Source organism: Orycteropus afer, unplaced genomic scaffold (assembly GCF_000298275.1).
Source record: "Orycteropus afer afer isolate SDZICR_OR568_19922 unplaced genomic scaffold, OryAfe1.0 scaffold00023, whole genome shotgun sequence".
Taxonomy (NCBI): Eukaryota; Metazoa; Chordata; class Mammalia; order Tubulidentata; family Orycteropodidae; genus Orycteropus; species Orycteropus afer.
Window position 1 is genome coordinate 11,814,258 of NW_006921610.1, and position 7,996 is coordinate 11,822,253.

Consider the following 7,996-nt stretch of genomic DNA (forward strand, 5'->3'; position numbering starts at 1 on the left):
AAAAAAAACCACACTGCTGTCGATTCGGATCCAACTCATAGCGACTCCTCCTTGGGTTTCTGAGGCAGGATCACTAAGGAAGTAGATTGTCAAACCTTCTGGTTGTTGGGTTTGAACTGCCAGCCTTCTGGTTATCAGTCAAATGCCTTAGGCATTCCACATTCTGTGATATGACCTTGGAATGGGTACAAATATGGATGTCTTCCAGTCAGTTGGTCAGGTAGCTGTCTTCCAAATTTCTTGGCATAACCAAGTGAGTGCCTCCAGCGCAGCATCCATTTCTTGAAACATCTCAATGGGTATTCCATCAATTCCTGGGGCCTTGTTCTTCACCAATTCCTTCAGTTCAACTTCAGCTTCTTCCTTCAGATACCATTGGTTCTCGATCATATGCCACATTCTGAAATGGATGAACATCAACCAATTTTTGGTACAGTGACTCTGTGTATTACTTCCATCTTCTTTTGATGTTTCCTGCACCATTCAATGTTTTCCCTATAGAATCTTTCAATATTGCAACTTGAGGCTTGAATTGTTTCTTCAGTTCTTTCAGCTTGAAAAATGCCAAGCATGTTCTTCTTTTTTGGTTTTCTAAGTCCAGGTCTTTGCACATTTCATTATAATAATTGACTTTGTCTTCTTGAGCTGCTCTTTGCAATCTTCTGTCCATCTCTTTTATCTTGTCATTTCTTCCATTTGCTTTAGCTACTCTCTGTTAAAGGGCAAGTTTCAGAGTCTCTTCTGACATCCATTTTGGTCTTTTCTTCCCGTGCTGTCTTTTTAATGATCCTTTGCTAATGAATGACCCTTTGCTAATGAATGATGTTCTTGATGTCATCCCACAATTCTTCTGGTTTTTGGTCATTGGTATCCACTGTATCAAATCTATTCTTTAGATGGTCTCTAAATTCAGAAGGGCTATAATCAAGGTCATATTTTGTCTCTTGTGGACTGGTTTTAATTGTCTTAAGCTTCAACTTGACCTTGCATATGAGTAGTTGATGGTCTGTTCCACAATCAGCTCCTGGTCTTGTTTTGGCTGAAGATATTGAGCTTATTTTATTTTAAGAGTTTGTTTTACATTCAATGTTACATGTACATTTAGTTTCACTTCCTGTTCTCCATCACCTCTTGCCAGATATGTAGTCAATCTGATTCCTGAAGTCCATGTGTATAGCTGCCATTTATGTTGTTGGAAAAAGGAATTTCAGTGAATAAGTCATTGATCGTGCAAAATTCTAGCATGCAATCTCCAGCATTATTTCTATCACCAATGTCATATTTTCCAATTACTGGTGATTCTTCTTTGTTTCCAACTTTTGTGTTCCAATCACCAGTCATAATCATCACATCTTGATTGTGTATTTGGTCAATTTCAGACTGCAGAAGCTGGTAAAAATCTTCATTTTCCTCTTCTTTGGCTTTAGTGGTTGGTGTATAAATTTGAATAATAGCAGTATTAACTGGTCTTCCTTGTAGGTGCATGAATATTATCCTATCACTGACAACATTGTACTTCATAGTAGATGTTGAAATATTCCTTGTGACAATGAATGCCACACCATTTGTCTTCAATTTTTCATTCCCAACATAGTAGATCATATGGTTGTCTGATTCAAAATGGCCCAAACCAGTCCATTTCAGCTCATTGATGCCTAGGATGTTGATCTTTATGTGTGCCATTTCATTTTTGATAACTTCCAAGTTTTCTAGATTCATACTTAATCCATTCCATGTTTTGATTATTAATGGATGTTTGCAGCTGTTTCTTCTCATTTTGAGTCATGCCACATCAGTATATGTAGGTCCTAAAAGCTTTCCTCCCTCTATTTCATTAAGGTTGGCTCTACTCTGAGAAGGCAGCTCTTCCTCAGTTGTATTTTGAGTGCCTTCTGACTCAAGGGGCTCATCTCCAGCACTGTAACAGACAATGTTTCAGGGCTATTCATAATGTTTTCCAGTAATATATCAGACAGTGTTTCACTGCTATTCATAAGATTTTCACTGGCCAATTCTTTGAGAAGTGGATGGTATTTAAGATACAAAAACTTCCATGGTTTTAGGACCAGTGAAAAAGTCAATTCTTCAGGCTTATCTCCAGTATCATCTGGGCTAGTGAACTTAGAGGATGAAAAGAAGGAATTACTGTAAAGTTTCAGTGGTCCTTGGTGAAAGCTTGGAGGTATGAGTCTACCCAGAAGCATCTCAGAAGGGTATATGGCATTGTACTTCTGAAAATTTAGCTATTGAAGTTCCTATGATGCTCACTTCCGCTCTGACACATTGGATTACCATGACTCAGAATTTCCTTGAAGGCAACTTTTTTTTTTGTCTAGTGGAGATTAAAATAATCATGCAGCTCCTTTCTTAATTTACTTGGGTTTCTGTGCATTGACCCTGTTCAATCCCATGTCATACTATGTTACTTATGGCCAGCCATCAACTCATGGCTCCTTTTAGCTGCTTGGAATATATTTTTGGATATATAGATTGCCTAAACTGGCAAATGATGACGAATGTGCATTTTTTGTTTGATTAGGTATGAGTTGTTTCCCCCAGGTTGGCAACTTAAAAAGTGAGATTTCATGGCTTTCTTTCTGTTCCAAACTACAAAGGCCTAGATCAGATAAACCAGGCACCAGTCAACACCATTTTGTTTCATGTAAAGTCATTATGATATCTTTAGATCCTTCCAACTTTTTTTTTTCTTTTTTAATTTTTATTAGAAAGGGCAAAGCCCATCAATAATTTTATATTAGGGAATCATCAATTTTATCTCAGATTATTATGTCCCCTAAACAAATATATTCTCAGTAAGGTTCTTTATTTCCCAAGAGGCTTATTTCAATGATTCTGCTTTCAGATCTTTTGTTTTTTCTATCTCCAGGGAAGAATAACTGGGATATCTTGTTGGAGAGGATCTTCCCAGCCTATCTAGGGCTATTTGTCTAATAAAAAATTTTTCTTAAAATTTATTGTCAAGACAAACTATGAAAAACATGAAACCTGTCTATAAATTAATATTTATAGTTACATTAAACTTATAAATATTGATCTTACAGAGCAATTACTTTTCCTTCTCCAAGAATGCTATATTTCAAGCTCACATGGAAAAAAATTCCATGTTATTTATTGCTTCATTTACGACATGATTTCAAGATCTGACTAACCTAGTCTCTTTTCACTCTACACTGCAGTTTGTCTAAATTTTCCCCAAGCAATTCCATTAAATCATATTTAGTTGAACTTTTCCTTAAACAAGAAACCCAAAGTTAGTAATACCATTTTAGCTTCAACAAGAACTCAGATAAACCTAAACACTTTAATTTATTGTTGCCTAGAGAATTCTTGTAAGATGTATTCAAAAGAATTCCTAGAAAATAAGTTAAGCTCAAATCTTAAATATCTATCTGATCTGCTTAAAATCTGATTTTGATAGAACTTAGAATTCCTGTATCAGAAGAAAGGAAGATACAGATAGAAGAAGAGGATGAGAAAAATTTTGAGACCATTGACTTCCTGTCTGCCTGGCCCTAGTACATTAGCCCTTATCAAAGTTGGAAGAGCCGGTACAATACAGTCATTGTAGGTATTGGATCAATACTTGGCAAACAGCCTGAAGGTCAGATGAAGTACTTAGGCAGGCAGTTTGCCAGGCTAAAGAGATGTCAAGAAAATCAATTAGACTCTAAAGAAAGAGTAGCCAGCTAACTAAAAATCCCATCTTGAAAGACTCTCTGTGTTTCAAAGGTAGTTTATGTACATTCACATATCTTTATCTCCTTCATAAGATTACATTTGATAAGCAATTAAAACTATCCTGGGGTCACCTGAGGTCAACTCACAAAAGACTGTAAACACCTGCACTATCCCAGATTTGAAATCACCCCAAAGGATGAAGATTTAATCAAACGCTTTTCAAGGTATAAGATTACATAACTTTCGATTAATTTGTTCTTTTTCTGTATTGATTACTTTATATGCATTTGGAATGCCAAAGACGTCCTTGTCATTTGCTTGATGATAGACAGCATGGATTCTGAGTACTTCAATGATGCCAGGTAGTTTATTTAGTAAATTATAGTTGCCTCAAGTCAAAAATAGAAGGGGAAAAATGAGTGATTGCTTTGATAAATTTTTTCATCAGTAGGCAAAAGAAAGAAGTGTCATGTTTACTGCGTGCAAGGCAGAAGTATTCTTGCTATTTGTTTACTAGTAAAATCTTTTTGTTATTTATATAGTTCCTTCTCTGTCCCACGGACCTTGTGGCCACGTTTTGGTATAAATAACGTGATGATACTCTGTTTATCCTGTGTCTTATGATTTTCCTGGTATTGTTACATAAGATGGACAGATAATTCGTATTTGTAGTATGATTTCTCAGTCTGAGGGAGATTTTGTTCAGTCTGGTGGGAGAAATAATATTCAGGCATTTCAATGCCATGCCAATAGAGTTTTTCATTATGGGTAGTTATCAAGGGCAAATATATTAAGCCAGGCACTGTGCTAAGCACTGGATGGAGCTACTGGGGTGGACTCAATTGATGTGGTCTATTTTCATGGAGCTTCCAGTCTAGTGAGGGAAAGAGAAATAAACAATCTGATAAATACATAATTAAATATATAAATAATATATAAATAAATTATATAAATACATATTTAAAAGCTGTGGGAAAAAATAAGGTAAAATGTGGAAGATTTGAGCACAGTCATGAAGGCTGCCAAGGAGAAGGTCATGGCAAGTATTTTAAAGGAAAAAGGCAGCCTGCATAAAGGATCTCAGGTTGAAGACAGTTAGGGGCTGGGCCACACTGGCTCTTGTAGGCCATAGCAACCTATCAGTGTACAAGGCTGCAGAGTTACTTTTTGTTTGTTTGTTTGTTTTTCAAAACTTTGTATTACTTATCTGTGGTTCAGCACAAAGAACAGAGCTAATTATAATAATTGAATGAATGAAAAAATAACCATATTTATTATTTTGGATTTGTAAGGCCTTTATTTAAGATTCAGGTATTTGAAGATTATTCCTGGGTCTCTGTCTCTATAGTTCTGTTAAATGGACCTGTGGTAGTTAAGTTTGTGTGTCAACTTGGCTAGGCCTGATTGAGTGGCTGGGCAAGCTGGTGGTAGTTATTCCCCATGATGACACTGGCAATCAACTCTATGATGGTAGATCTACCACAAACAGCTGAGTAGCTGCTTTAGGGATGTGGTCTGCTTCTTGTATATAAGAAGCAGCTTTGCGAATGGTCTCTAGCTTATGGCATGCCTGAACCCTGCATGGAAACGAGTTGTTGTTCAGCAGCCTGCCATGCTCTGCCGACTTTGGGACTTTCAATGGACTTGAATCAATGGCCTGCTGTCTGGTTTGGTAACATTGGGACTGTGCCTTTTTACTTGTCAACCTTGGGCTTGTCAGCCTCAGCAGCCAGCAGATATCTGAGTGAAGAAAAGCCTCTAGCTTCAGTGGGCTGGGAGCAGGAGGCAGAGCTGAAGCCCAAGGTTGAGGAGCTTTCACCCGGCCCCTGGACCCTAGCACTTTGAACTCAGACTTAAAGCCTCCAAACTATAAGAGAATAAAGTCCTGTTTGTTCAAGCCATCCCATTTGTGGTATATTCCTGTCAGAGAGGCACTAGGTAACCAACACAGAATCCAACTGACCTCATCTTTTAGAATGAGCTCTGCCTTTTATTCCTGACATGATGCAGAATCACGGCAAGGAGCTCTAAAGAGCCCTCCTTATGCAAAGATTTTACAGATCAGCACTGAGTCAGTACTTCTAGTCCCTCAGAATGGACACAGAAAACTCAAATTCTCAGGGGTCAGCTCATGGACTAGGTACCTGCATTCTTAGCTGCAGGTCCAACAATTGCTGGGCTTTGGGATGTCTACCAATTATCCCCTATGTAGGCCTCCACATTTTCATACCTAGTGTACCAACTTGTACCTTGGATTCTCCTTTGACCTTTACTGACCTTGAGTAATAGGACTCAGATCTAGTCTGTCCTTTCCCCTTGGAATGTTTACCTGCCTGTGTTCTGTTTTGCATATTTAAGAATGTACGGAATCTCACAAGTACATCTTCCAGAGTCTAGATGCATCAGCCCATTGCTATAGCCTCTGTTACTAAGTCATTGTCTTGCAAAGCTAAAAAGTTCATTGAAAAATACCAAAAGCAATTTTTCTTTGAAGTACATTTACTTATTGACTTCAATAATATTAACACCATGGTTAAGAATGAGGTCTTTGTATTAGCTGTCCTGGACTCTACTACTTGCTATGTCTACAGTTGGTCAAGCTTCTTAATTTCTGAGTCTGATCTGTAGAATGAAGGAAATAATAGGACCCACCTCACAGCTTTGTCATGAGGATTAAATAAAATAATACACAGAAAATATCCAGGATATTGCCTGGCATTTTGCAAGCTCTTCGTATATGTTAGTTAGCAAGTGATGGAATTAGGATTTAAATTTAGTCCAAGATCCTGAGCCCAGTGTGTATCACAGATTTTCCTCCAACCCTGTAATACAGTTGTCCTTAAATAGTCTTCAAACTACTGTTTTTGGGAATATGGTACTCCTAAAATATTATCTGTCTCTTTATAGAAAATGGTTGCCAATCCCTGGTTTAAACTTTCTCAATCTCTTACTATTTGTGTGATTTGGAGCTGTATATTTAAACTGAGGCTTTATTTTGTCATCTGACAAAGGGGCATAACAGTATTCATGTTACAAGATTATGTTAAGGATAATAAGACAGCGTATGTGAAAGTACCTAGTATAAAATTCTGTGCATAGTAGTCACTTGCTAAATTTTAGGTTTATTCTTTTCTTTTTCTTATGGGAGTTATGTTGGCTTATTTTAAGACATATTTAAAGTATCTTTAAATTGTAGAACAGCCATCATATCACTCTAGATACCCTGCTGAGGGGCTTCTGAGTGATGATCTATCAAAGAGGACTTGAATATGTAGAAGAGGCTGATGATTTAAACCAGTTGTAATTTGGCCATTTTGGGGCCTCAAGCATGTCAGTCAATTTAGCTCTATAACTGAAACTGGGAGGTGGCCTCACTGGGAAATGGAGGAAACAAAAGCACAACATTGTCTTCCATCAAGGTCAAGTGGACATCTAGATGAATTTAAAACAGTATGTGAAATTACGCAGCTTCCCTACTCTTAATTGTCACAGAAGTATGCATGTTAAGCGAACTAAAAATACTCTCTCTCGAAGTGAGAGGCCATTGTGAGGCCTCAGAATGCCCTGACTGATGAAGAAAGGAGGTGACTGCATGATCTGTGTGGGATGTTTAAAGCTCAAACCAAAAAATGCCATACCTACTGCTGATGAGTCGATTCAGACTCACAGCGACCCCATGTGTGAAAGAGCAGAAGTGCTCTCTAGAGTTTTCTTGGCTGCCATCTTTAGGCATTGTTGGGCCTTTCCTCTGGAGAACTTTTGGGTGAGTATGAACAATCAACCTTTATAGTTCACTGCTGAACACAAACCATTTTTGCCACTTAGGTACCTTGTTTAAAAGCCAAATAAAGAGACTTGTTGCTATCAAGTCAAAGTCAACTCATAGCGGGATCCTATAGGACAGAGTAGAACTTCCCCATAGGGTTTCCAAGGCTGTAAATCTTTATGGAAGCAGATTGGCACATCTCTCTCCCACAGAGTGGCTGGTGGGTTTGAACTACTGACCTTTTGGGTAGTAGCCAAATACATAACCACTGCTCCACCACAATTTCTCCGTTTAAAGGGCAGCTGAGGCATATGGTGATGCAGTGATTAAGGCATTTGATGGCTAAACATAAGGTCAGTGGTTTGAAGCCACTAACCATTCTGTGGAAGAAAGATGAGGCACTCTGCTTCTGTAAAGACTTGTAGCCTTGGAACCCCAGTTGTTGTTGTTGTTGTTATTTGCCGTCGAGTCGGCCCCGACTCATAGCGACCCCTCCTTGGGTTTCCGAGGCAGTATCACTACGGAAGTAGG